At 43.2% G+C, this 25,497-nt stretch overlaps 22 non-coding genes across 22 annotated transcripts; all 22 read left to right on the forward strand.

The window, feature by feature from the left end:
- Window positions 1-502: 502 nt before the first annotated feature.
- On the forward strand, window positions 503-585 carry TRNAL-UAA (transfer RNA leucine (anticodon UAA)). The gene has a single exon. It is a non-coding gene; the product is annotated as a tRNA-Leu (tRNA).
- A 1,307-nt stretch (window positions 586-1,892) lies between these two features.
- Window positions 1,893-1,975, forward strand: TRNAL-UAA (transfer RNA leucine (anticodon UAA)). Its single transcript has one exon. It is a non-coding gene; the product is annotated as a tRNA-Leu (tRNA).
- Window positions 1,976-2,587: 612 nt separating this feature from the next.
- On the forward strand, window positions 2,588-2,670 carry TRNAL-UAA (transfer RNA leucine (anticodon UAA)). The gene has a single exon. It is a non-coding gene; the product is annotated as a tRNA-Leu (tRNA).
- A 6,270-nt stretch (window positions 2,671-8,940) lies between these two features.
- Window positions 8,941-9,023, forward strand: TRNAL-UAA (transfer RNA leucine (anticodon UAA)). Its single transcript has one exon. It is a non-coding gene; the product is annotated as a tRNA-Leu (tRNA).
- A 611-nt stretch (window positions 9,024-9,634) lies between these two features.
- On the forward strand, window positions 9,635-9,717 carry TRNAL-UAA (transfer RNA leucine (anticodon UAA)). The gene has a single exon. It is a non-coding gene; the product is annotated as a tRNA-Leu (tRNA).
- A 613-nt stretch (window positions 9,718-10,330) lies between these two features.
- On the forward strand, window positions 10,331-10,413 carry TRNAL-UAA (transfer RNA leucine (anticodon UAA)). The gene has a single exon. It is a non-coding gene; the product is annotated as a tRNA-Leu (tRNA).
- A 613-nt stretch (window positions 10,414-11,026) lies between these two features.
- TRNAL-UAA (transfer RNA leucine (anticodon UAA)) lies at window positions 11,027-11,109 on the forward strand. Its single transcript has one exon. It is a non-coding gene; the product is annotated as a tRNA-Leu (tRNA).
- Window positions 11,110-11,721: 612 nt separating this feature from the next.
- Window positions 11,722-11,804, forward strand: TRNAL-UAA (transfer RNA leucine (anticodon UAA)). Its single transcript has one exon. It is a non-coding gene; the product is annotated as a tRNA-Leu (tRNA).
- A 612-nt stretch (window positions 11,805-12,416) lies between these two features.
- Window positions 12,417-12,499, forward strand: TRNAL-UAA (transfer RNA leucine (anticodon UAA)). Its single transcript has one exon. It is a non-coding gene; the product is annotated as a tRNA-Leu (tRNA).
- A 4,583-nt stretch (window positions 12,500-17,082) lies between these two features.
- Window positions 17,083-17,165, forward strand: TRNAL-UAA (transfer RNA leucine (anticodon UAA)). Its single transcript has one exon. It is a non-coding gene; the product is annotated as a tRNA-Leu (tRNA).
- A 612-nt stretch (window positions 17,166-17,777) lies between these two features.
- TRNAL-UAA (transfer RNA leucine (anticodon UAA)) lies at window positions 17,778-17,860 on the forward strand. Its single transcript has one exon. It is a non-coding gene; the product is annotated as a tRNA-Leu (tRNA).
- A 563-nt stretch (window positions 17,861-18,423) lies between these two features.
- TRNAL-UAA (transfer RNA leucine (anticodon UAA)) lies at window positions 18,424-18,506 on the forward strand. Its single transcript has one exon. It is a non-coding gene; the product is annotated as a tRNA-Leu (tRNA).
- A 613-nt stretch (window positions 18,507-19,119) lies between these two features.
- TRNAL-UAA (transfer RNA leucine (anticodon UAA)) lies at window positions 19,120-19,202 on the forward strand. Its single transcript has one exon. It is a non-coding gene; the product is annotated as a tRNA-Leu (tRNA).
- A 612-nt stretch (window positions 19,203-19,814) lies between these two features.
- TRNAL-UAA (transfer RNA leucine (anticodon UAA)) lies at window positions 19,815-19,897 on the forward strand. The gene has a single exon. It is a non-coding gene; the product is annotated as a tRNA-Leu (tRNA).
- A 610-nt stretch (window positions 19,898-20,507) lies between these two features.
- Window positions 20,508-20,590, forward strand: TRNAL-UAA (transfer RNA leucine (anticodon UAA)). Its single transcript has one exon. It is a non-coding gene; the product is annotated as a tRNA-Leu (tRNA).
- A 634-nt stretch (window positions 20,591-21,224) lies between these two features.
- Window positions 21,225-21,307, forward strand: TRNAL-UAA (transfer RNA leucine (anticodon UAA)). Its single transcript has one exon. It is a non-coding gene; the product is annotated as a tRNA-Leu (tRNA).
- Window positions 21,308-21,920: 613 nt separating this feature from the next.
- TRNAL-UAA (transfer RNA leucine (anticodon UAA)) lies at window positions 21,921-22,003 on the forward strand. The gene has a single exon. It is a non-coding gene; the product is annotated as a tRNA-Leu (tRNA).
- A 612-nt stretch (window positions 22,004-22,615) lies between these two features.
- On the forward strand, window positions 22,616-22,698 carry TRNAL-UAA (transfer RNA leucine (anticodon UAA)). Its single transcript has one exon. It is a non-coding gene; the product is annotated as a tRNA-Leu (tRNA).
- A 610-nt stretch (window positions 22,699-23,308) lies between these two features.
- Window positions 23,309-23,391, forward strand: TRNAL-UAA (transfer RNA leucine (anticodon UAA)). The gene has a single exon. It is a non-coding gene; the product is annotated as a tRNA-Leu (tRNA).
- Window positions 23,392-24,025: 634 nt separating this feature from the next.
- On the forward strand, window positions 24,026-24,108 carry TRNAL-UAA (transfer RNA leucine (anticodon UAA)). Its single transcript has one exon. It is a non-coding gene; the product is annotated as a tRNA-Leu (tRNA).
- Window positions 24,109-24,720: 612 nt separating this feature from the next.
- On the forward strand, window positions 24,721-24,803 carry TRNAL-UAA (transfer RNA leucine (anticodon UAA)). Its single transcript has one exon. It is a non-coding gene; the product is annotated as a tRNA-Leu (tRNA).
- Window positions 24,804-25,413: 610 nt separating this feature from the next.
- TRNAL-UAA (transfer RNA leucine (anticodon UAA)) lies at window positions 25,414-25,496 on the forward strand. Its single transcript has one exon. It is a non-coding gene; the product is annotated as a tRNA-Leu (tRNA).
- The last annotated feature ends 1 nt before the right edge of the window (window position 25,497 follows it).

Raw genomic sequence — 25,497 nt, forward strand, 5'->3', positions numbered from 1 at the left:
AGAAGTCACCATCATCTGCTTAAAGTAATATCACCATATTTGTACACATTTGAGCTTAGAAGGTCAAAAAACGATAGCAAAACCCTGTTACTTGGTATCACCAAGATTTCCTTCCAGTGCTAAGAAGGGCCACTTTGTACACATTAAAAAATAGCCAAAGTTCGGAGCCTAACTATGTTCTCTCCCAGAAATTCAGTATGGGAGATAGATAAAGGGGATATAAAAATACAGTCCCTACTCATCACTCCTTTCTCGTCAGTGGTAAATAGCTGACAGCAACCGTCATTAGGGCTCAAAGTCTATGTTGGAATTTTGTAATTCCATGGAGAAAGATAAACTCTCTTTGTAATCCCATCAAGAAAAAGAAAACACTCCTCAGAGCAAATCCCTTTTGTGAATGTAGACTCACCTGAGACAGTTAACGGCACTCCTGAATTGGCAAGATCAACTGTGAAAATCAGCACTCCTTTCACGGTTCTCGGATATGGTTTATCCCACCAGTACCAGGATGGCCGAGTGGTTAAGGCGTTGGACTTAAGATCCAATGGATGAATATCCACGTGGGTTCGAACCCCACTCCTGGTAAACATTTATAGTGATTGCAGCAATTGAAGGCCCTCTTACAATATATGTTTGAAAAAAACACCACATAAGATTAAAATCTAGGCTACCAACAAATACACCTGGTCAAAGCAAGAAGTCACCATCATCTGCTTAAAGTAATATCACCATATTTGTACACATTTGAGCTTAGAAGGTCAAAAAACTATAGCAAAACCCTGTTACTTGGTATCACCAAGATTTCCTTCCAGTGCTAAGAAGGGCCACTTTGTACACATTAAAAAATAGCCAAAGTTCGGAGCCTAACTATGTTCTCTCCCAGAAATTCAGTATGGGAGATAGATAAAGGGGATATAAAAATACAGTCCCTACTTATCACTCCTTTCTTGTCAGTGGTAAATAGCTGACAGCAACCGTCATTAGGGCTCAAAGTCTATGTTGGAATTTTGTAATTCCATGGAGAAAGATAAACTCTCTTTGTAATCCCATCAAGAAAAATAAAACACTCCTCAGAGCAAATCCCTTTTGTGAATGTAGACTCACCTGAGACAGTTAACGGCACTCCTGAATTGGCAAGATCAACTGTGAAAATCAGCACACCTTTCACGGTTCTCGGATATGGTTTATCCCACCAGTACCAGGATGGCCGAGTGGTTAAGGCGTTAAACTTAAGATCCAATGGATGAATATCCACGAGAGTTCGAACCCCACTCCTGGTAAACATTTATAGTGATTACAGCAATTGAAGGCCCTCTTACAATATATGTTTGAAAAAAACACCACATAAGATTAAAATCTAGGCTACCAACAAATACACCTGGTCAAAGCAAGAAGTCACCATCATCTGCTTAAAGTAATATCACCATATTTGTACACATTTGAGCTTAGAAGGTCAAAAAACTATAGCAAAACCCTGTTACTTGGTATCACCAAGATTTCCTTCCAGTGCTAAGAAAGGCCACTTTGTACACATTAAAAAATAGCAAAAGTTCGGAGCCTAACTATGTTCTCTCCCAGAAATTCAGTATGGGAGATAGATAAAGGGGATATAAAAATACAGTCCCTACTCATCACTCCTTTCTCGTCAGTGGTAAATAGCTGACAGCAACCGTCATTAGGGCTCAAAGTCTATGTTGGAATTTTGTAATTCCATGGAGAAAGATAAACTCTCTTTGTAATCCCATCAAGAAAAATAAAACACTCCTCAGAGCAAATCCCTTTTGTGAATGTAGACTCACCTGAGACAGTTAACGGCACTCCTGAATTGGCAAGATCAACTGTGAAAATCAGCACTCCTTTCACGGTTCTCGGATATGGTTTATCCCACCAGTATCAGGATGGCCGAGTGGTTAAGGCGTTGGATTTAAGATCCAATGGATGAATATCCACGTGGGTTCGAACCCCATTCCTGGTAAACATTTATAGTGATTGCAGCAATTGAAGGCCCTCTTACAATATATGTTTGAAAAAAACACCACATAAGATTAAAATCTAGGCTACCAACAAATACACCTGGTCAAAGCAAGAAGTCACCATCATCTGCTTAAAGTAATATCACCATATTTGTACACATTTGAGCTTAGAAGGTCAAAAAACGATAGCAAAACCCTGTTACTTGGTATCACCAAGATTTCCTTCCAGTGCTAAGAAGGGCCACTTTGTACACATTAAAAAATAGCCAAAGTTCGGAGCCTAACTATGTTCTCTCCCAGAAATTCAGTATGGGAGATAGATAAAGGGGATATAAAAATACAGTCCCTACTCATCACTCCTTTCTCGTCAGTGGTAAATAGCTGACAGCAACCGTCATTAGGGCTCAAAGTCTATGTTGGAATTTTGTAATTCCATGGAGAAAGATAAACTCTCTTTGTAATCCCATCAAGAAAAAGAAAACACTCCTCAGAGCAAATCCCTTTTGTGAATGTAGACTCACCTGAGACAGTTAACGGCACTCCTGAATTGGCAAGATCAACTGTGAAAATCAGCACTCCTTTCACGGTTCTCGGATATGGTTTATCCCACCAGTACCAGGATGGCCGAGTGGTTAAGGCGTTGGACTTAAGATCCAATGGATGAATATCCACGTGGGTTCGAACCACACTCCTGGTAAACATTTATAGTGATTGCAGCAATTGAAGGCCCTCTTACAATACATGTTTGAAAAAAACACCACATAAGATTAAAATCTAGGCTACCAACAAATACACCTGGTCAAAGCAAGAAGTCACCATCATCTGCTTAAAGTAATATCAGCATATTTGTACACATTTGAGCTTAGAAGGTCAAAAAACTATAGCAAAACCCTGTTACTTGGTATCACCAAGATTTCCTGTCGCATCATGGCAGCATACACTCTGGGTTGTGACTCCGCCCCCACAACCTGATAGGACCACATAGCTATAAGATGAAGATACGCCCCCCGCCCCGGTATTCTCTTATTTTTCCTCACCTGTTGGGACCGCACGGATCATCACCCTCTTACCGCTTCGCCCCAGCCAGGTTCTAGCCTCTCCTGGGTGGAAGTCCTTACCGGTACAGCCTCTAAAGGAAGCTAAATGGAAGGAACCCCACTCTGGTGATCTCAGGGGTATGAATACTTTTTCTCTGCAAACAGAGCATTGCCTCTATAGCCGTTGAAAGTAAGCCTTAAACAGGCTGAAGGCATATAATAAAAAGATTGGTCTTTAAGCCTTAAACAGGCTTAGTACCTGCGGTGGTCTCCTGTTTCCTCTTCCTCCCTGGTGTCACTCTGTCTGCAACCTGACAGCATACTCTCTGCCTTCAGTATCTCTTGTCACCTTAGGTTGTCTGGTGCCTTTACCCCAGTGTTGCCTTTCTGCCATATTTTACTTCCTTTTCCTTAGCTCTCTAGTCCCACAGCAACATCACCACTCTTCCTGGTCACTCTGCCGCTTTGCACATGCTCACTGTGCACTTTGGGCAGCCTGTGTATGTCTATCTATGTCTTTTCCCTTTTCCAAGATGGCGCCGGCGGCCGCATGGCACTACTGAGCATGTGCGGGCGGGACATGACCCCAGCTCCAATTTTAAAAGGGGAAGATGCCTTTTTTAACGCAGATGTCTTTTTTTGCCTGTTTTTTGTGCTCAGCTGAATTTCATGACTGCTGCATTTCTGTTTTTTTCTACCCCAGTGTTGCCTCTCTGTTTGGTAAGTATCTCCCCTGTATTTTTCTTCTCTCTATTCCCCTCTTGTTTCTGTTATGGCTTTATCTTCCTTACCCTTTTTGCGTTACCTGTGTCTTCAGGCTTCCTCTGTTTCCCTATCCATGGAGACCACTGCTCCAGCAGATCACCACCAGCATAATAGGTAAGAGGGGAGGAGTTTGGTAAGTAGAGAAGATTGAAAAAGAGAGCAGGACACACTAGCGCTACCTAAATGGTTAGCCCCATCAGGTCCACAAGATCATCTCGCAGAGATTCCTCGCATAGAAGAAGCCGCTCTGGCCATAGGCGGAGCCATTCGGGTGGAGGAAGTCGCTCAGGGAAAGGGAGTCGCAGAAGGAGTCGCTCCAGGTCTTGTTCAAGGCGCAGCCATTCCCGCCGAAGAAGATCCCCTGACCGGAGGCGCCATTCACCAGCACGTCACTCCCATCCTTATGAAAATACCTGCTGGGTATGCGGGGCCATAGCCCTTCCAGATATTTTGGCATGCCGCCGGTGCTTTGAAGAAGCCACCAGAGAGAAAGGGCAAGAACACAGAGAGCTCACAGAGTCTTCTGCCCCACGTGTCGCTCCTGACACGGAGTTATCTCCACGGGGTGCTTCGCTGGCTCCCCCAAGTACTTCCAGAGAGCATGATTCTCCTTCAGATGAGGAAGAACTAGAGGCTTTAGCGGGCTTTGACTTCTCCCTAATAGAGCCTTTTGTGAGGTCAGTGAAGGGGGCCATTAGCTGGGAGGAACCACAGGAGGCCCAACCCAAAAGGAGAAAATATTTCCCGAACCTGATGAGAGAACCCGAAGCCTTCCCCTTCATTGATGTGTTGGAGGAACTTATCAGAGACGAGTGGCAGAGACCCGAGAAGAAAGCAAGTCTTAACAATCGGCTTGCCAAACTATATCCTCTAAAGGAGGCTAAAATTAAATCTCTCGTGTCCCCGCCAGTGGTGGATGCATCCCTCATGCGTGTGGCCAGACACGTTACGCTCCCTATCGAGGACGCTGTGTCATTCAAGGATGTCCTGGATAGGAAGATCGATACTGATCTCAAAAGAGCTTACTTAGCAGCAGGAGGCGTATGCAGGCCAGCAGTGGTTCTTGCAGCTGTGGTTAAGGCTATTGCCAGTTGGTCAGCAAGCACAGAAAAGCTTGTATCCAAGGCGCTGATCAGGACCAGATAGTAAGGGCCCTGCAAGAACTAAGCCTTGCAGGGGATTTTGTGGCAGAGGCATCTGTGGATGCTATTAAGTCCGCATCCAGGGCTATATTGTCCTTGGTAATGGCCAGACGGGCTCTCTGGCTCAAACCCTGGGCGGCAGATCCTGCTTCCAAGTCCAATTGGTGCTGCATCCCGTATGATGGTGAGAACCTTTTTGGCGCAAAATTGGACTCTGCTATTTCTAAGGTCACTGCCGGAAAATCAGGGCTTATCCCCTCGGATAGAAAGCCAAAGCTTCAGAGGCCTCCTCCCTTTAAGCGTAACCTCCCGGACAGGTACAGGGATGCCAAGTCCTACAGGCCTGGTAGGGAGTACAGAAGGAACTGGAAGGCCCCTCAAACGTCCTTCCTGACGTCCCAGAAGCCCAGGACCCCAGCATCTACTGACCAGAAGTCCTGTTGAAGGTGCGTCCGCCCAGCCAGCAGTGGTGGGGGCCAGACTCTCAAAGTTCACGCTGGTCTGGGGGGAAACAATAAGCGTTAACCACCGTTCACGTCGGGCACAGATGGTCATTCAGGTGACTTCCCCCGGGGGACCATTTTTGCCCAACAAACCTCCCGTCATCCCGGCAAAAGAGGTTAGCCTTGACCCGATACGTTCAGGATCTGCTCCAAAAGGAAGCAATTACCGAGGTGCCCCTATCCCAAAGAGGTCGGGGGTTCTATTCCCCTCTATTTCTAGTAAAAAATAAATCAGGGGACCTACGTCCGGTCCTGGATCTAAACGTAAACCGCTCTATCCAGGTAGAAGCATTCAAAATGGAGAGTCTACAGTCTATCCTCCAGGCCATAAATCTGGGGGACTGGATGCTCTCCATAGATCTACAGGGCGCCTACCTCCATATCCCTATCCATTCAGAACTCCAAAGTTCCTCAGTTTTTCACTAAACCACAGACACTTTCAGTTCTGAAGTATTCTGTTTGGAATTTCTGCGGCTCCCAGGACCTTTACAAAGGTCCTTTTTCCCGTTATCGCGCATCTGAGGGAGAGGGGGCTGCGAGTCCACCATTATCTGGACGATATTCTCCTCCTCTCAGACAGCCGGGAGTCGCTGTTACAGCATCGAAAGATCCTCATCTCCACTCTGCAGAATCTGGGATGGCTCATAAACTGGGGGAAGAGCCAGACTCGGCCCACCCAGAGAATGATCTTCTTAGGAGCCCAGTTGAATACAGTGCAGCTGCCTCTGGAGAAGTCTTCCCTGTTGGTCCGGAAGGTGAAGAAGGCCATTCTAGCAAGATCCCTGTCGGCCAGAGTATGCCTCAGCCTTCTAGGCTCCCTATCAGCGACAATTCCTATGGTCCGTTGGGCTCAGTGGCACACCAGACCTCTGCAGAACTCCTTCCTACATCAGTGGGATGGTTCATCCATGACCCAGACGATCCGGATCTCGGAGACAGTCAGGCGCTCATTGCGTTGTGGTCCCCACAACTTAAACAATTGCAAACACATAGTCATCCCTCCTCAGGAGGTAGTGACCACGGATGCCAGTCTAGAAGGTTTGGGAGCCCACTACCAGTCCCATGCAGCACAGGGCCGTTGGCCTTTCGAAGTACGGGACTCGGTATCGAACGTGCTGGAGATGAGGGCGGCCCTCCAGGCTTTCCTGGCCTTCAGCTCCCTTTTAAGGGGGAAGCAGGTCCTCTTAAGGATGGACAACAAGGTTGCTGTTGCCTACATAAACAGACAGGGGGGGACCAGGAGTCCCTCCATGATGCGGGAAGTTCTCCCTGTGATTGAATGGGCACAGTTGAACCTGTCAGACCTGAGGGCGACTTACATCCAGGGGTTCGAGAACATCTTAGCCGACACGCTCAACAGGGAGTTCGCCTTCAACAAAGAGTGGTCCCTGAGCCCTCAGACCTTCTCCCTCATCTACCAGACCTGGGGTCAACCAGACATAGACCTTGCTGCGACTCCGGCAAACTCCAAATGCCGAAGGTTCCTGTCGAGGTTTCCCTTTCACTTAGCGGAGGGGACAGATTGCCTCCAGCATCCCTGGAACTTCCATCTCGGGTATATCTGCCCTCTGACTCCCCTGATGCGAGATTTCTCTTAAGGCTCAAGAGATCAACGGCATTGGTGATAGCGGTGATTCCTTTTTTTGGCCCAGGAGGCCATGGTTCACCACCCTCCTACAACTGAGCACGGCAGACCCTCTTGCTCTTCCCTGTCAGCCGACTTGCTCTCCCAGGGCCAGCTACTACATCCAGATTCGGGGAAGCTGTACTTGATGGCTTGGGGGCTGAGAGGGCTAGGTATCTATGTCAGGGCTGCTCCCAGAAGGTAGCTGATACCCTGCTCCAGGCCAGAAAACCTACCACCAACTGCACCTACCGCAGGGTCTGGGAGAAGTTTGTTGCCTTCTCTCAGGACCTTGGCCGGGATCTGTCCTCCCTTTCGGCTCCTCTGATCCTAGAGTTCCTGCAATCAGGCTTAGACAAAGGTCTTAGCTCTGGTACTCTGAAAGTTCAGGTGTCAGCTCTATCCGCCCTGACAGGGGTTAAATGGGCTCACGATCCCCTTGTTATGCAATTTCAGAAGGCCTGTCTTAAACTAAGACCACCTAGGAAGCCTTCCTTTCCAACATGGGACCCATCAGTCATCTTAGAGGTACTATCCAAAGAACCCTGTTTTCCGCTGGAAAACATCTCCCTCTGGCACCTGACACTAAAAGTCACCTTTCCTGGTCGCAATCACATCAGCGAAGAGAGTTTCAGAGATGCAAGCATTACTGATTAAGGAGCCATATCTGATCATTCATCCGGACAGGGTAGTTCTAAGACCCTTGGATCACTTTATCCCAAAGGTGGCATCCTCTTTTCACTTCAACCAGGAAATCAACTTGCCAGCTCTTAACACAGACCAGGGTGACCCTCATCCTCTGGATGTAAGGGGCAAAATCATAAAATATCTTTCCCTGTCCAAATCCTTTAAAAGATCGGAGAACCTCTTCATCATTCCCCATGACCTTAGGAGAGGTCAAGCAGCTTCGGCCCGAACCATTGCCTCCTGGTTGGTGAAGGCCTACTTGCTGAGTAAGTCGCAAATTCCTGAAGACCTTAGGGCTCATTCCACCAGAGCAGTGGCCACCTCCTGGGCAGCGTATTGTAGGGTCTCAGTGGAAACCATCTGCAGAGCGGCCACTTGGTCCTCCAGGAACACCTTTATCTCTCACTACAAGGTGGACTCAGCTCAGCTATCAACAGTAGAATTGGGAAAGTCCATTATTCAAGCCAACTCTTCTATTCCTTGCTAATAAACGTTTACCTTTGCATCTCCCACCCAGTCTGCGAGTTAATCCCCAGAGTGTATGCTGCCATGATGCGACAGGAAAATGGAAAATTGTATACTTACCTTTCCGTAATTTTCCTTTCCTGTCGCATCTTCATGGCAGCATACAATATCCCACACACAAAGGTGATTCATATATACAGAGAATACCGGGGCGGGGGGCGTATCTTCATCTTATAGCTATGTGGTCCTATCAGGTTGTGGGGGCGGAGTCACAACCCAGAGTGTATGCTGCCATGAAGATGCGACAGGAAAGGAAAATTACGGAAAGGTAAGTATACAATTTTCCATTTTCTTTCCAGTGCTAAGAAGGGCCACTTTGTACACATTAAAAAATAGCAAAAGTTTGGAGCCTAACTATGTTCTCTCCCAGAAATTCAGTATGGGAGATAGATAAAGGGGATATAAAAATACAGTCCCTACTCATCACTCCTTTCTCGTCAGTGGTAAATAGCTGACAGCAACCGTCATTAGGGCTCAAAGTCTATGTTGGAATTTTGTAATTCCATGGAGAAAGATAAACTCTCTTTGTAATCCCATCAAGAAAAATAAAACACTCCTCAGAGCAAATCCCTTTTGTGAATGTAGACTCACCTGAGACAGTTAACGGCACTCCTGAATTGGCAAGATCAACTGTGAAAATCAGCACTCCTTTCACGGTTCTCGGATATGGTTTATCCCACCAGTACCAGGATGTCTGAGTGGTTAAGGCGTTGGACTTAAGATCCAATGGATGAATATCCACATGGGTTCGAGCCCCACTCCTGGTAAACATTTATAGTGATAGCAGCAATTGAAGGCCCTCTTACAATATGTGTTTGAAAAAACACCACATAAGATTAAAATCTAGGCTACCAACAAATACACCTGGTCAAAGCAAGAAGTCACCATCATCTGCTTAAAGTAATATCACCATATTTGTACACATTTGAGCTTAGAAGGAAAAAAAACTATAGCAAAACCCTGTTACTTGGTATCACCAAGATTTCCTTCCAGTGCTAAGAAGGGCCACTTTGTACACATTAAAAAAAAGCAAAAGTTCGGAGCCTAACTTTGTTCTCTCCCAGAAATTCAGTATGGGAGATAGATAAAGGGGATATAAAAATACAGTCCCTACTCATCACTCCTTTCTCGTCAGTGGTAAATAGCTGACAGCAACCGTCATTAGGGCTCAAAGTCTATGTTGGAATTTTGTAATTCCATGGAGAAAGATAAACTCTCTTTGTAATCCCATCAAGAAAAATAAAACACTCCTCAGAGCAAATCCCTTTTGTGAATGTAGACTCACCTGAGACAGTTAAGGGCACTCCTGAATTGGCAAGATCAACTTTGAAAATCAGCACTCCTTTCACGGTTCTCGGATATGGTTTATCCCACCAGTACCAGGATGGCCGAGTGGTTGAGGCGTTGGACTTAAGATCCAATGGATGAATATCCACGTGGGTTTGAACCCCACTCATGGTAAACATTTATAGTGATTGCAGCAATTGAAGGCCCTCTTACAATATTTGTTTGAAAAAAAACACCACATAAGATTAAAATCTAGGCTACCAACAAATACACCTGGTCAAAGCAAGAAGTCACCATCATCTGCTTAAAGTAATATCACCATATTTGTACACATTTGAGCTTAGAAGGAAAAAAAACTATAGCAAAACCCTGTTACTTGGTATCACCAAGATTTCCTTCCAGTGCTAAGAAGGGCCACTTTGTACACATTAAAAAATAGCAAAAGTTCGGAGCCTAACTATGTTCTCTCCCAGAAATTCAGTATGGGAGATAGATAAAGGGGATATAAAAATACAGTCCCTACTCATCACTCCTTTCTCGTCAGTGGTAAATAGCTGACAGCAACCGTCATTAGGGCTCAAAGTCTATGTTGGAATTTTGTAATTCCATGGAGAAAGATAAACTCTCTTTGTAATCCCATCAAGAAAAATAAAACACTCCTCAGAGCAAATCCCTTTTGTGAATGTAGACTCACCTGAGACAGTTAACGGCACTCCTGAATTGGCAAGATCAACTGTGAAAATCAGCACTCCTTTCACGGTTCTCAGATGTGGTTTATCCCACCAGTACCAGGATGGCCGAGTGGTTAAGGCGTTGGACTTAAGATCCATTGGATGAATATCCACGTGGGTTTGAACCCCACTCCTGGTAAACATTTATAGTGATTGCAGCAATTGAAGGCCCTCTTACAATATTTGTTTGAAAAAAAACACCACATAAGATTAAAATCTAGGCTACCAACGAATACACCTGGTCAAAGCAAGAAGTCACCATCATCTGCTTAAAGTAATATCACCATATTTGTACACATTTGAGCTTAGAAGGTCAAAAAACTATAGCAAAACCCTGTTACTTGGTATCACCAAGATTTCCTTCCAGTGCTAAGAAGGGCCACTTTGTACACATTAAAAAATAGCAAAAGTTCGGAGCCTAACTATGTTCTCTCCCAGAAATTCAGTATGGGAGATAGATAAAGGGGATATAAAAATACAGTCCCTACTCATCACTCCTTTCTCGTCAGTGGTAAATAGCTGACAGCAACCGTCATTAGGGCTTAAAGTCTATGTTGGAATTTTGTAATTCCATGGAGAAAGATAAACTCTCTTTGTAATCCCATCAAGAAAAATAAAACACTCCTCAGAGCAAATCCCTTTTGTGAATGTAGACTCACCTGAGACAGTTAACGGCACTCCTGAATTGGCAAGATCAACTGTGAAAATCAGCACTCCTTTCACGGTTCTCGGATATGGCTTATCCCACCAGTACCAGGATGGCCAAGTGGTTAAGGCGTTGGACTTAAGATCCCATGGATGAATATCCACGTGGTTTCGAACCCCACTCCTGGTAAACATTTATAGTGATTGCAGCAATTGAAGGCCCTCTTAAAATATATGTTTGAAAAAAACACCACATAAGATTAAAATCTAGGCTACCAACGAATACACCTGGTCAAAGCAAGAAGTCACCATCATCTGCTTAAAGTAATATCACCATATTTGTACACATTTGAGCTTAGAAGGTCAAAAAACTATAGCAAAACCCTGTTACTTGGTATCACCAAGATTTCCTTCCAGTGCTAAGAAGGGCCACTTTGTACACATTAAAAAATAGCAAAAGTTCGGAGCCTAACTATGTTCTCTCCCAGAAATTCAGTATGGGAGATAGATAAAGGGGATATAAAAATACAGTCCCTACTCATCACTCCTTTCTCGTCAGTGGTAAATAGCTGACAGCAACCGTCATTAGGGCTCAAAGTCTATGTTGGAATTTTGTAATTCCATGGAGAAAGATAAACTCTCTTTGTAATCCCATCAAGAAAAATAAAACACTCCTCAGAGCAAATCCCTTTTGTGAATGTAGACTCACCTGAGACAGTTAACGGCACTCCTGAATTGGCAAGATCAACTGTGAAAATCAGCACTCCTTTCACGGTTCTCGGATATGGCTTATCCCACCAGTACCAGGATGGCCAAGTGGTTAAGGCGTTGGACTTAAGATCCAATGGATGAATATCCACGTGGGTTCGAACCCCACTCCTGGTAAACATTTATAGTGATTGCAGCAATTGAAGGCCCTCTTACAATATATGTTTGAAAAAAACACCACATAAGATTAAAATCTAGGCTGCCAACGAATACACCTGGTCAAAGCAAGAAGTCACCATCATCTGCTTAAAGTAATATCACCATATTTGTACACATTTGAGCTTAGAAGGTCAAAAAACTATAGCAAAACCCTGTTACTTGGTATCACCAAGATTTCCTTCCAGTGCTAAGAAGGGCCACTTTGTACACATTAAAAAATAGCAAAAGTTCGGAGCCTAACTATGTTCTCTCCCAGAAATTCAGTATGGGAGATAGATAAAGGGGATATAAAAATACAGTCCCTACTCATCACTCCTTTCTCGTCAGTGGTAAATAGCTGACAGCAACCGTCATTAGGGCTCAAAGTCTATGTTGGAATTTTGTAATTCCATGGAGAAAGATAAACTCTCTTTGTAATCCCATCAAGAAAAATAAAACACTCCTCAGAGCAAATCCCTTTTGTGAATGTAGACTCACCTGAGACAGTTAACGGCACTCCTGAATTGGCAAGATCAACTGTGAAAATCAGCACTCCTTTCACGGTTCTCGGATATGGTTTATCCCACCAGTACCAGGATGGCCGAGTGGTTAAGGCGTTGGACTTAAGAACCAATGGATGAATATCCACGTGGGTTCGAACCCCACTCCTGGTAAACATTTATAGTGATTGCAGCAATTGAAGGCCCTCTTACAATATATGTTTGAAAAAAACACCACATAAGATTAAAATCTAGGCTACCAACAAATACACCTGGTCAAAGCAAGAAGTCACCATCATCTGCTTAAAGTAATATCACCATATTTGTACACATTTGAGCTTAGAAGGTCAAAAAACTATAGCAAAACCCTGTTACTTGGTATCACCAAGATTTCCTTCCAGTGCTAAGAAGGGCCACTTTGTACACATTAAAAAATAGCCAAAGTTCGGAGCCTAACTATGTTCTCTCCCAGAAATTCAGTATGGGAGATAGATAAAGGGGATATAAAAATACAGTCCCTACTCATCACTCCTTTCTCGTCAGTGGTAAATAGCTGACAGCAACCGTCATTAGGGCTCAAAGTCTATGTTGGAATTTTGTAATTCCATGGAGAAAGATAAACTCTCTTTGTAATCTCATCAAGAAAAAGAAAACACTCCTCAGAGCAAATCCCTTTTGTGAATAGCAAAACCCTGTTACTTGGTATCACCAAGATTTTCTTCCAGTGCTAAGAAGGGCCACTTTGTACACATTAAAAAAATAGCAAAAGTTTGGAGCCTAACTATGTTCTCTCCCAGAAATTCAGTATGGGATATAGATAAAGGGGATATAAAAATACAGTCCAGACCCTTTCAGACCATGCTCCGATTTCGCTATCGATGACACACCCTGACATGAGACCGAAAACTAGTATGTGGAGACTGAATCCATCCCTACTAACAGATGTAGAACTTCTCCCGTCACTGACGGAAGCACTTAGCAACTATTTTAAGGAAAATGTCACGGACGAACTTCCCCCTTTATCTATATGGGAAGCTCATAAATGTGTGATGAGAGGGGAGTTCATTAGAACATGGGGCATCGCGAAAGAGGAAGGCGGAACTTCAGGTGACGACTTTGGTCTCAAAAATAGCGCAACTAGAGTCCCTGCACAAGCACTCCCTGGCCGTTTCTGCGGCTCAGGACCTGCTCCAGGCAAGAACAGAGCTGAAGGGTATTATGGAGGCTAGGAGTAAACGGGCACTTTTCCTGAAACAATAAATCTATTACGAACACGGAGACAAAGGGGGTAAACTTTTGGCGAGAGCTGTTAAGGAGGCCTCCCTGTCTACTAACATCTTAGCAATCAAATCAAAAGACGGCCACCTGACGAATCGAGTAGACAAAATCGCAGATGCCTTCCACCAGTTCTACTCTAATCTCTATAACATTCCTCCCCAACATAGACCGGGCGGCCTACTGGGTGACAGACAGCAAATTATACAGGACTATTTAGCCCAGAGTGGCCTGCCCACTCTATCCCCTGAAGAGGCGGATTCTCTGGAGAGTCCATTCTCTTCAGAGGAGTTAGTAGAGACAATTAGGAGCCTCAAACCAGGCAAAAGCCCCGGTCCTGATGGACTGACGGCACATTACTACAAGGTCTTCTCGGGCTTGTTGGAAAAACCTCTCCTGAGAGCCCTTAACTCTCTTACGGACCCTACCGGTACCCCGACCTCTTTCCTGGGGGCCTACATAACGGTGATCCCCAAGCCCGGGAAGGACCCCACGGTGTGTGCAAATTACCGCCCCATTTCATTACTCAATTTAGATCTAAAAATTATGTCCAAGATTATCGCAAACCGCTTACGAAATTTTTTGCCCCAACTGATTGGCCCTGAACAGGCGGAGTTCATGCCGGGGAGGGAATCCAGGGATAACGTGACAAAGGCTTTGAACTTGATTCACCATTGTCAGGGTGCTGGGTTCGGAGGCCTTCTCCTGTCCACGGACGCGGAGAAGGCCTTCGACAGGGTCAGCTGGAACTTTCTGTTCGCGACCTGTGCCCACATTGGCCTACGAACTCGTATGCTCTCCTGGATTTCCTCTCTGTATCGGAACCCGACGGCGCAATTGAAGATTAATGGGACACTGTCGGAGCCCGTGCAGATACGTAATGGGATGAGACAGGGGTGCCCCCTTTCCCCACTTCTGTTTATCCTCACCTTAGAACCCTTTATACGAACAGTCAATAATACTCCCTCCATTACGGGATTTACCGTTGGACAGAGAACTTATAAAACCGCTGCCTATGCAGATGACTTATTATTTTTCCTAACCCGCCCTCACATTTCAATTCCAAATTTAGTACAGGCTTTTGCAACATATGGTTATCTTTCCAACCTCAAGATCAATTACTCAAAATCAGAGGCAATGAACCTGTGGCTCTCCGCAGAGGCACTGACGCAGGCACACTTGAACACATCCTTTAGATGGGTGACGGGTTCGTTGAAATACCTGGGGGTTAATCTTACCCCTCAGGTAAGTGGCATCTTCAAGTGCAACTTCACCCCCATACTGAAGCAGATCGGTCTAGATTTATCCAAGTGGTCTCAAGGCCTTTTCTCTTGGTTTGGTAGGGCAGCTCTGATTAAAATGATAACTCTCCCACGCCTGGTTTACCTCTTTCACACGCTACCTATCGAGCTTCCGGCTTCCTTTTTTAAACATCTACAATCTTTATTATGGAAATTTCTGTGGGCACAGAAACGTCCACGAATTGGGCTGCACCTACTGATGAAAGCGAAGGAGGCAGGGGGGATGGGCTTCCCAAATTTTAAACTATACTATTATGCCACCCATTTAGCCAGAATCATTGATTGGCATTGCCATACGGGAAGCAAGGACTGGACCTCGATAGAGAGTGATGTGTCAAAGACACCTTTGAGATTTTCCCCTTGGATCCCATGAACCAAATGTCCTAAGGAGCTTACGCAGCACCCCCTTATAGGAGCCTCGCTGAAGGTGTTCCACACTTTGGCTGCACGACACCCCTTTACGTCGTCTCCAGGGCCACTTACTCCCCTTTTGGGCAATCCTGATTTCCCTCCGGGGATGTCGGGTAAGACCTTTACAGGACCGAAAAAGGACCCCCTTCTGGCCACGAACCTGGTACATAATAAAACAGTCCTATCTTATGATAACTTGTGGGATATCCTTCCCACCGCTTCTTTCCCGTTTTGGACCTATAGACAGGCGTGCCACTACCTCCTAACACCGGAAAGGAGGGAAGCAGTCCTCAGGGACCTGACCCCCTTTGAGTCACTGTGTCTGCGTGGGGCACCGGTGGAAAAAACCACCTCATTTATGTATGCGTCTCTCCAACAATTAGATCAAACTGGATCGGATAAATTTAGGAAACGCTGGGAGTCTGCTTTCCATACTAACTTTACTGATATACAATGGCGTGATGCCTGCATTCTGGCTCACAAAGGCACTATTAGCACCAGATTTCAGGAAAATTCCTACAAACTGCTATCGCAGTGGTACGCCACCCCGACTAAGGTGAGACGCTGGTACCCAATGTCCTCGGATCTCTGTTGGAGATGTAGGGAATCAGCGGGTGATATGCTGCATATCTGGTGGAGCTGCCCTAAATTAAAAAGCTTCTGGGGAAAAATTTGTACACTAATCTTACAGATTACAAGCACCACAGTAAAACTTACACCGGAATGCTGTCTCCTGCATATATCGAATTTACCACTGAGCAAGTACAATCGATCCTTAACTAAATACTTGCTAATAGCGGCTAAATCTCTAATTCCAAGATATTGGAAGCTCCCTACGGTGCCCTCAATAGCAGAATGGGCAAACACGGTCATTCACATTTTCGCATTGGAAGAACTACTTGCCTCTGCGAAAGACACGGCTGAGAAATTTCATAGAACCTGGTCTCCCTGGGTTCAGTTTAAGTACTCGGTGGCTTTCCGGGACCTGCTTACTGGGTGAGGCATTAACCCTGGTACGCAATAACGGGCTTAAGTATTGAATATATGTTCTGAGGCAGACAGCCTACCGTTTGACAGGTCCTCCTTGGGGCGATAAGCTCTGCTCTCTCTTTTTCCTCTTCTTTACATCTCGCCCCCTCTCTCTCTATATTTCACTTCCCACACCTCTTTTATCTCTTTCTTCTTCCCATTCCACACCCTATTTCCCACACCATTGTATCTATACCAATTATCTAAATAACGGTATTGCTGAGAAGTAGTAGCCACGGCTTCCTTGAGTTTTGCACAGAAAGCAGCTTTGCTCATACAGAATGAGATGGCTACTCATAGAAGGCAGTTGTGAGCTCATTTGTTTGAGCACTATGATAATTTTACACCTGATTCTGGCGATATAATATCTCTGTACAACAAGTTTGCATATTGTTTCTATGTATGTACATTTGCTTAATAAAATTCTATTGATAAAAAAAAAAAAAAGAGAGAAAAAAAAAAAAATACAGTCCCTACTCATCACTCCTTTCTCGTCAGTGGTAAATAGCTGACAGCAACCGTCATTAGGGCTCAAAGTCTATGTTGGAATTTTGTAATTCCATGGAGAAAGATAAACTCTCTTTGTAATCCCATCAAGAAAAATAAAACACTCCTCAGAGCAAATCCCTTTTGTGAATGTAGACTCACCTGAGACAGTTAACGGCACTCCTGAATTGGCAAGATCAACTGTGAAAATCAGCACTCCTTTCACGGTTCTCGGATATGGTTTATCCCACCAGTACCAGGATGGCCGCGTGGTTAAGGCGTTGGACTTAAGATCCAATGGATGAATATCCACGTGGGTTTGAACCCCACTCCTGGTAAACATTTATAGTGATTGCAGCAATTGAAGGCCCTCTTACAATATATGTTTGAAAAAAACACCACATAAGATTAAAATCTAGGCTACCAACAAATACACCTGGTCAAAGCAAGAAGTCACCATCATCTGCTTAAAGTAATATCACCATATTTGTACACATTTGAGCTTAGAAGGACAAAAAACTATAGCAAAACCCTGTTACTTGGTATCACCAAGATTTCCTTCCAGTGCTAAGAAGGGCCACTTTGTACACATTAAAAAATAGCAAAAGTTTGCAGCCTAACTATGTTCTCTCCCAGAAATTCTGTATGGGACATAGATAAAGGGGATATAAAAATACAGTCCCTACTCATCACTCCTTTCTCGTCAGTGGTAAATAGCTGACAGCAACCGTCATTAGGGCTCAAAGTCTATGTTGGAATTTTGTAATTCCATGGAGAAAGATAAACTCTCTTTGTAATCCCATCAAGAAAAATAAAACACTCCTCAGAGCAAATCCCTTTTGTGAATGTAGACTCACCTGAGACAGTTAACGGCACTCCTGAATTGGCAAGATCAACTTTGAAAATCAGCACTCCTTTCACGGTTCTCGGATATGGTTTATCCCACCAGTACCAGGATGGCCGAGTGGTTAAGGCGTTGGACTTAAGATCCAATGGATGAATATCCACGTGGGTTCGAACCCCACTCCTGGTAAAAATTTATAGTGATTGCAGCAATTGAAGGCCCTACCAACAAATACACCTGGTCAAAGCAAGAAGTCACCATCATCTGCTTAAAGTATTATCACCATATTTGTACACATTTGAGCTTAGAAGGACAAAAAACTATAGCAAAACCCTGTTACTTGGTATCACCAAGATTTCCTTCCAGTGCTAAGAAGGGCCACTTTGTACACATTAAAAAAATAGCAAAAGTTTGGAGCCTAACTATGTTCTCTCCCAGAAATTCAGTATGGGAGATAGATAAAGGGGATATAAAAATACAGTCAATACTCATCACTCCTTTCTCGACAGTGGTAAATAGCTGACAGCAACCGTCATTAGGGCTCAAAGGCTATGTTGGAATTTTTTAATTCCATGGAGAAAGATAAACTCTCTTTGTAATCCCATCAAGAAAAATAAAACACTCCTCAGAGCAAATCCCTTTTGTGAATGTAGACTCACCTGAGACAGTTAAGGGCACTCCTGAATTGGCAAGATCAACTGTGAAAATCAGCACTCCTTTCACGGTTCTCGGATATGGTTTATCCCACCAGTACCAGGATGGCCGAGTGGTTAAGGCGTTGGACTTAAGATCCAATGGATGAATATCCACGTGGGTTCGAACCCCACTCCTGGTAAACATTTATAGTGATTGCAGCAATTGAAGGCCCTCTTACAATATATGTTTGAAAAAAACACCACATAAGATTAAAATCTAGGCTACCAACGAATACACCTGGTCAAAGCAAGAAGTCACCATCATCTGCTTAAAGTAATATCACCATATTTGTACACATTTGAGCTTAGAAGGACAAAAAACTATAGCAAAACCCTGTTACTTGGTATCACCAAGATTTCCTTCCAGTGCTAAGAAGGGCCACTTTGTACACATTAAAAAAATAGCAAAAGTTTGGAGCCTAACTATGTTCTCTCCCAGAAATTCAGTATGGGAGATAGATAAAGGGGATATAAAAATACAGTCCCTACTTATCACTCCTTTCTTGTCAGTGGTAAATAGCTGACAGCAACCGTCATTAGGGCTCAAAGTCTATGTTGGAATTTTGTAATTCCATGGAGAAAGATAAACTCTCTTTGTAATCCCATCAAGAAAAATAAAACACTCCTCAGAGCAAATCCCTTTTGTGAATGTAGACTCACCTGAGACAGTTAACGGCACTCCTGAATTGGCAAGATCAACTGTGAAAATCAGCACTCCTTTCACGGTTCTCGGATATGGTTTATCCCACCAGTACCAGGATGGCCGAGTGGTTAAGGCGTTGGACTTAAGATCCAATGGATGAATATCCACGTGGGTTCGAACCCCACTCCTGGTAAACATTTATAGTGATTGCAGCAATTGAAGGCCCTCTTACAATATATGTTTGAAAAAAACACCACATAAGATTAAAATCTAGGCTACCAACAAATACACCTGGTCAAAGCAAGAAGTCACCATCATCTGCTTAAAGTAATATCACCATATTTGTACACATTTGAGCTTAGAAGGACAAAAAACTATAGCAAAACCCTGTTACTTGGTATCACCAAGATTTCCTTCCAGTGCTAAGAAGGGTCACTTTGTACACATTAAAAAATAGCAAAAGTTCGGAGCCTAACTATGTTCTCTCCCAGAAATTCTGTATGGGAGATAGATAAAGGGGATATAAAAATACAGTCCCTACTCATCACTCCTTTCTCGTCAGTGGTAAATAGCTGACAGCAACCGTCATTAGGGCTCAAAGTCTATGTTGGAATTTTGTAATTCCATGGAGAAAGATAAACTCTCTTTGTAATCCCATCAAGAAAAATAAAACACTCCTCAGAGCAAATCCCTTTTGTGAATGTAGACTCACCTGAGACAGTTAAGGGCACTCCTGAATTGGCAAGATCAACTTTGAAAATCAGCACTCCTTTCACGGTTCTCGGATATGGTATATCCCACCAGTACCAGGATGGCCGAGTGGTTAAGGCGTTGGACTTAAGATCCAATGGATGAATATCCACGTGGGTTCGAACCCCACTACTGGTAAACATTTATAGTGATTGCAGCAATTGAAGGCCCTCTTACAATATGTTTGAAAAAAATACCACATAAGATTAAAATCTAGGCTACCAACGAATACACCTGGTCAAAGCAAGAAGTCACCATCATCTGCTTAAAGTAATATCACCATATTTGTACACATTTGAGCTTAGAAGGTCAAAAAACTATAGCAAAACCCTGTTACTTGGTATCACCAAGATTTCCTTCCAGTGCTAAGAAGGGCCACTTTGTACACATTAAAAAATAGCAAAAGTTTGGAGCCTAACTATGTTCTCTCCCAGAAATTCAGTATGGGAGATAGATAAAGGGGATATAAAAATACAGTCCCTACTTATCACTCCTTTCTTGTCAGTGGCAAATAGCTGACAGCAACCGTCATTAGGGCTCAAAGTCTATGTTGGAATTTTGTAATTCCATGGAGAAAGATAAACTCTCTTTGTAATCCCATCAAGAAAAATAAAACACTCCTCAGAGCAAATCCCTTTTGTGAATGTAGACTCACCTGAGACAGTTAACGGCACTCCTGAATTGGCAAGATCAACTGTGAAAATCAGCACTCCTTTCACGGTTCTCGGATATGGTTTATCCCACCAGTACCAGGATGGCCGAGTGGTTAAGGCGTTGGACTTAAGATCCAATGGATGAATATCCACATGGGTTCGAACCCCACTCCTGGTAAAAATTTATAGTGATTGCAGCAATTGAAGGCCCTACCAACAAATATTGAAGGCCCTCTTACAATATATGTTTGAAAAAAACACCACATAAGATTAAAATCTAGGCTACCAACAAATACACCTGGTCAAAGCAAGAAGTCACCATCATCTGCTTAAAGTAATATCACCATATTTGTACACATTTGAGCTTAGAAGGACAAAAAACTATAGCAAAACCCTGTTACTTGGTATCACCAAGATTTCCTTCCAGTGCTAAGAAGGGTCACTTTGTACACATTAAAAAATAGCAAAAGTTCGGAGCCTAACTATGTTCTCTCCCAGAAATTCTGTATGGGAGATAGATAAAGGGGATATAAAAATACAGTCCCTACTCATCACTCCTTTCTCGTCAGTGGTAAATAGCTGACAGCAACCGTCATTAGGGCTCAAAGTCTATGTTGGAATTTTGTAATTCCATGGAGAAAGATAAACTCTCTTTGTAATCCCATCAAGAAAAATAAAACACTCCTCAGAGCAAATCCCTTTTGTGAATGTAGACTCACCTGAGACAGTTAACGGCACTCCTGAATTGGCAAGATCAACTGTGAAAATCAGCACTCCTTTCACGGTTCTCGGATATGGTTTATCCCACCAGTACCAGGATGGCCGAGTGGTTAAGGCGTTGGACTTAAGATCCAATGGATGAATATCCACGTGGGTTTGAACCCCACTCCTGGTAAACATTTATAGTGATTGCAGCAATTGAAGGCCCTCTTACAATATATGTTTGAAAAAAACACCACATAAGATTAAAATCTAGGCTACCAACAAATACACCTGGTCAAAGCAAGAAGTCACCATCATCTGCTTAAAGTAATATCACCATATTTGTACACATTTGAGCTTAGAAGGACAAAAAACTATAGCAAAACCCTGTTACTTGGTATCACCAAGATTTCCTTCCAGTGCTAAGAAGGGCCACTTTGTACACATTAAAAAAATAGCAAAAGTTTGGAGCCTAACTATGTTCTCTCCCAGAAATTCAGTATGGGAGATAGATAAAGGGGATATAAAAATACAGTCCCTACTTATCACTCCTTTCTTGTCAGTGGTAAATAGCTGACAGCAACCGTCATTAGGGCTCAAAGTCTATGTTGGAATTTTGTAATTCCATGGAGAAAGATAAACTCTCTTTGTAATCCCATCAAGAAAAATAAAACACTCCTCAGAGCAAATCCCTTTTGTGAATGTAGACTCACCTGAGACAGTTAACGGCACTCCTGAATTGGCAAGATCAACTGTGAAAATCAGCACTCCTTTCACGGTTCTCGGATATGGTTTATCCCACCAGTACCAGGATGGCCGAGTGGTTAAGGCGTTGGACTTAAGATCCAATGGATGAATATCCACGTGGGTTCGAACCCCACTCCTGGTAAACATTTATAGTGATTGCAGCAATTGAAGGCCCTCTTACAATATATGTTTGAAAAAAACACCACATAAGATTAAAATCTAGGCTACCAACAAATACACCTGGTCAAAGCAAGAAGTCACCATCATCTGCTTAAAGTAATATCACCATATTTGTACACATTTGAGCTTAGAAGGACAAAAAACTATAGCAAAACCCTGTTACTTGGTATCACCAAGATTTCCTTCCAGTGCTAAGAAGGGTCACTTTGTACACATTAAAAAATAGCAAAAGTTCGGAGCCTAACTATGTTCTCTCCCAGAAATTCTGTATGGGAGATAGATAAAGGGGATATAAAAATACAGTCCCTACTCATCACTCCTTTCTCGTCAGTGGTAAATAGCTGACAGCAACCGTCATTAGGGCTCAAAGTCTATGTTGGAATTTTGTAATTCCATGGAGAAAGATAAACTCTCTTTGTAATCCCATCAAGAAAAATAAAACACTCCTCAGAGCAAATCCCTTTTGTGAATGTAGACTCACCTGAGACAGTTAAGGGCACTCCTGAATTGGCAAGATCAACTTTGAAAATCAGCACTCCTTTCACGGTTCTCGGATATGGTATATCCCACCAGTACCAGGATGGCCGAGTGGTTAAGGCGTTGGACTTAAGATCCAATGGATGAATATCCACGTGGGTTCGAACCCCACTACTGGTAAACATTTATAGTGATTGCAGCAATTGAAGGCCCTCTTACAATATGTTTGAAAAAAATACCACATAAGATTAAAATCTAGGCTACCAACGAATACACCTGGTCAAAGCAAGAAGTCACCATCATCTGCTTAAAGTAATATCACCATATTTGTACACATTTGAGCTTAGAAGGTCAAAAAACTATAGCAAAACCCTGTTACTTGGTATCACCAAGATTTCCTTCCAGTGCTAAGAAGGGCCACTTTGTACACATTAAAAAATAGCAAAAGTTTGGAGCCTAACTATGTTCTCTCCCAGAAATTCAGTATGGGAGATAGATAAAGGGGATATAAAAATACAGTCCCTACTTATCACTCCTTTCTTGTCAGTGGCAAATAGCTGACAGCAACCGTCATTAGGGCTCAAAGTCTATGTTGGAATTTTGTAATTCCATGGAGAAAGATAAACTCTCTTTGTAATCCCATCAAGAAAAATAAAACACTCCTCAGAGCAAATCCCTTTTGTGAATGTAGACTCACCTGAGACAGTTAACGGCACTCCTGAATTGGCAAGATCAACTGTGAAAATCAGCACTCCTTTCACGGTTCTCGGATATGGTTTATCCCACCAGTACCAGGATGGCCGAGTGGTTAAGGCGTTGGACTTAAGATCCAATGGATGAATATCCACATGGGTTCGAACCCCACTCCTGGTAAAAATTTATAGTGATTGCAGCAATTGAAGGCCCTACCAACAAATATTGAAGGCCCTCTTACAATATATGTTTGAAAAAAACACCACATAAGATTAAAATCTAGGCTACCAACAAATACACCTGGTCAAAGCAAGAAGTCACCATCATCTGCTTAAAGTAATATCACCATATTTGTACACATTTGAGCTTAGAAGGACAAAAAACTATAGCAAAACCCTGTTACTTGGTATCACCAAGATTTCCTTCCAGTGCTAAGAAGGGTCACTTTGTACACATTAAAAAATAGCAAAAGTTCGGAGCCTAACTATGTTCTCTCCCAGAAATTCTGTATGGGAGATAGATAAAGGGGATATAAAAATACAGTCCCTACTCATCACTCCTTTCTCGTCAGTGGTAAATAGCTGACAGCAACCGTCATTAGGGCTCAAAGTCTATGTTGGAATTTTGTAATTCCATGGAGAAAGATAAACTCTCTTTGTAATCCCATCAAGAAAAATAAAACACTCCTCAGAGCAAATCCCTTTTGTGAATGTAGACTCACCTGAGACAGTTAACGGCACTCCTGAATTGGCAAGATCAACTGTGAAAATCAGCACTCCTTTCACGGTTCTCGGATATGGTTTATCCCACCAGTACCAGGATGGCCGAGTGGTTAAGGCGTTGGACTTAAGATCCAATGGATGAATATCCACGTGGGTTTGAACCCCACTCCTGGTAAACATTTATAGTGATTGCAGCAATTGAAGGCCCTCTTACAATATATGTTTGAAAAAAACACCACATAAGATTAAAATCTAGGCTACCAACAAATACACCTGGTCAAAGCAAGAAGTCACCATCATCTGCTTAAAGTAATATCACCATATTTGTACACATTTACGCTTAGAAGGACAAAAAACTATAGCAAAACCCTGTTACTTGGTATCACCAAGATTTCCTTCCAGTGCTAAGAAGGGTCACTTTGTACACATTAAAAAATAGCAAAAGTTCGGAGCCTAACTATGTTCTCTCCCAGAAATTCTGTATGGGAGATAGATAAAGGGGATATAAAAATACAGTCCCTACTCATCACTCCTTTCTCGTCAGTGGTAAATAGCTGATAGCAACCGTCATTAGGGCTCAAAGTCTATGTTGGAATTTTGTAATTCCATGGAGAAAGATAAACTCTCTTTGTAATCCCATCAAGAAAAATAAAACACTCCTCAGAGCAAATCCCTTTTGTGAATGTAGACTCACCTGAGACAGTTAAGGGCACTCCTGAATTGGCAAGATTAATTTTTAAAAACAGCACTCCTTTCACGGTTCTCGGATATGGTTTATCCCACCAGTACCAGGATGGCCGAGTGGTTAAGGCGTTGGACTTAAGATCCCATGGATGAATATCCACGTGGGTTCGAACCCCACTCCTGGTAAACATTTATAGTGATTGCAGCAATTGAAGGCCCTCTTACAATATGTTTGAAAAAAACACCACATAAGATTAAAATCCAGGCTACCAACGAATACACCTGGTCAAAGCAAGAAGTCACCATCATCTGCTTAAAGTAATATCACCATATTTGTACACATTTGAGCTTAGAAGGTCAAAAAACTATAGCAAAACCCTGTTACTTGGTATCACCAAGATTTCCTTCCAGAGCTAAGAAGGGCCACTTTGTACACATTAAAAAATAGCAAAAGTTTGGAGCCTAACTATGTTCTCTCCCAGAAATTCAGTATGGGAGATAGATAAAGGGTATATAAAAATACAGTCCCTACTTATCACTCCTTTCTTGTCAGTGGTAAATAGCTGACAGCAACCGTCATTAGGGCTCAAAGTCTATGTTGGAATTTTGTAATTCCATGGAGAAAGATAAACTCTCTTTGTAATCCCATCAAGAAAAATAAAACACTCCTCAGAGCAAATCCCTTTTGTGAATGTAGACTCACCTGAGACAGTTAACGGCACTCCTGAATTGGCAAGATCAACTGTGAAAATCAGCACTCCTTTCACGGTTCTCGGATATGGTTTATCCCACCAGTACCAGGATGGCCGAGTGGTTAAGGCGTTGGACTTAAGATCCAATGTATGAATATCCACGTGGGTTCGAACCCCACTCCTGGTAA

The sequence above is a fragment of the Lithobates pipiens genome, unplaced genomic scaffold, assembly GCF_037356315.1.
Source record: "Lithobates pipiens isolate NorthernLeopardFrog02 unplaced genomic scaffold, aLitPip1_a1.2 Scaffold_18, whole genome shotgun sequence".
Taxonomy (NCBI): Eukaryota; Metazoa; Chordata; class Amphibia; order Anura; family Ranidae; genus Lithobates; species Lithobates pipiens.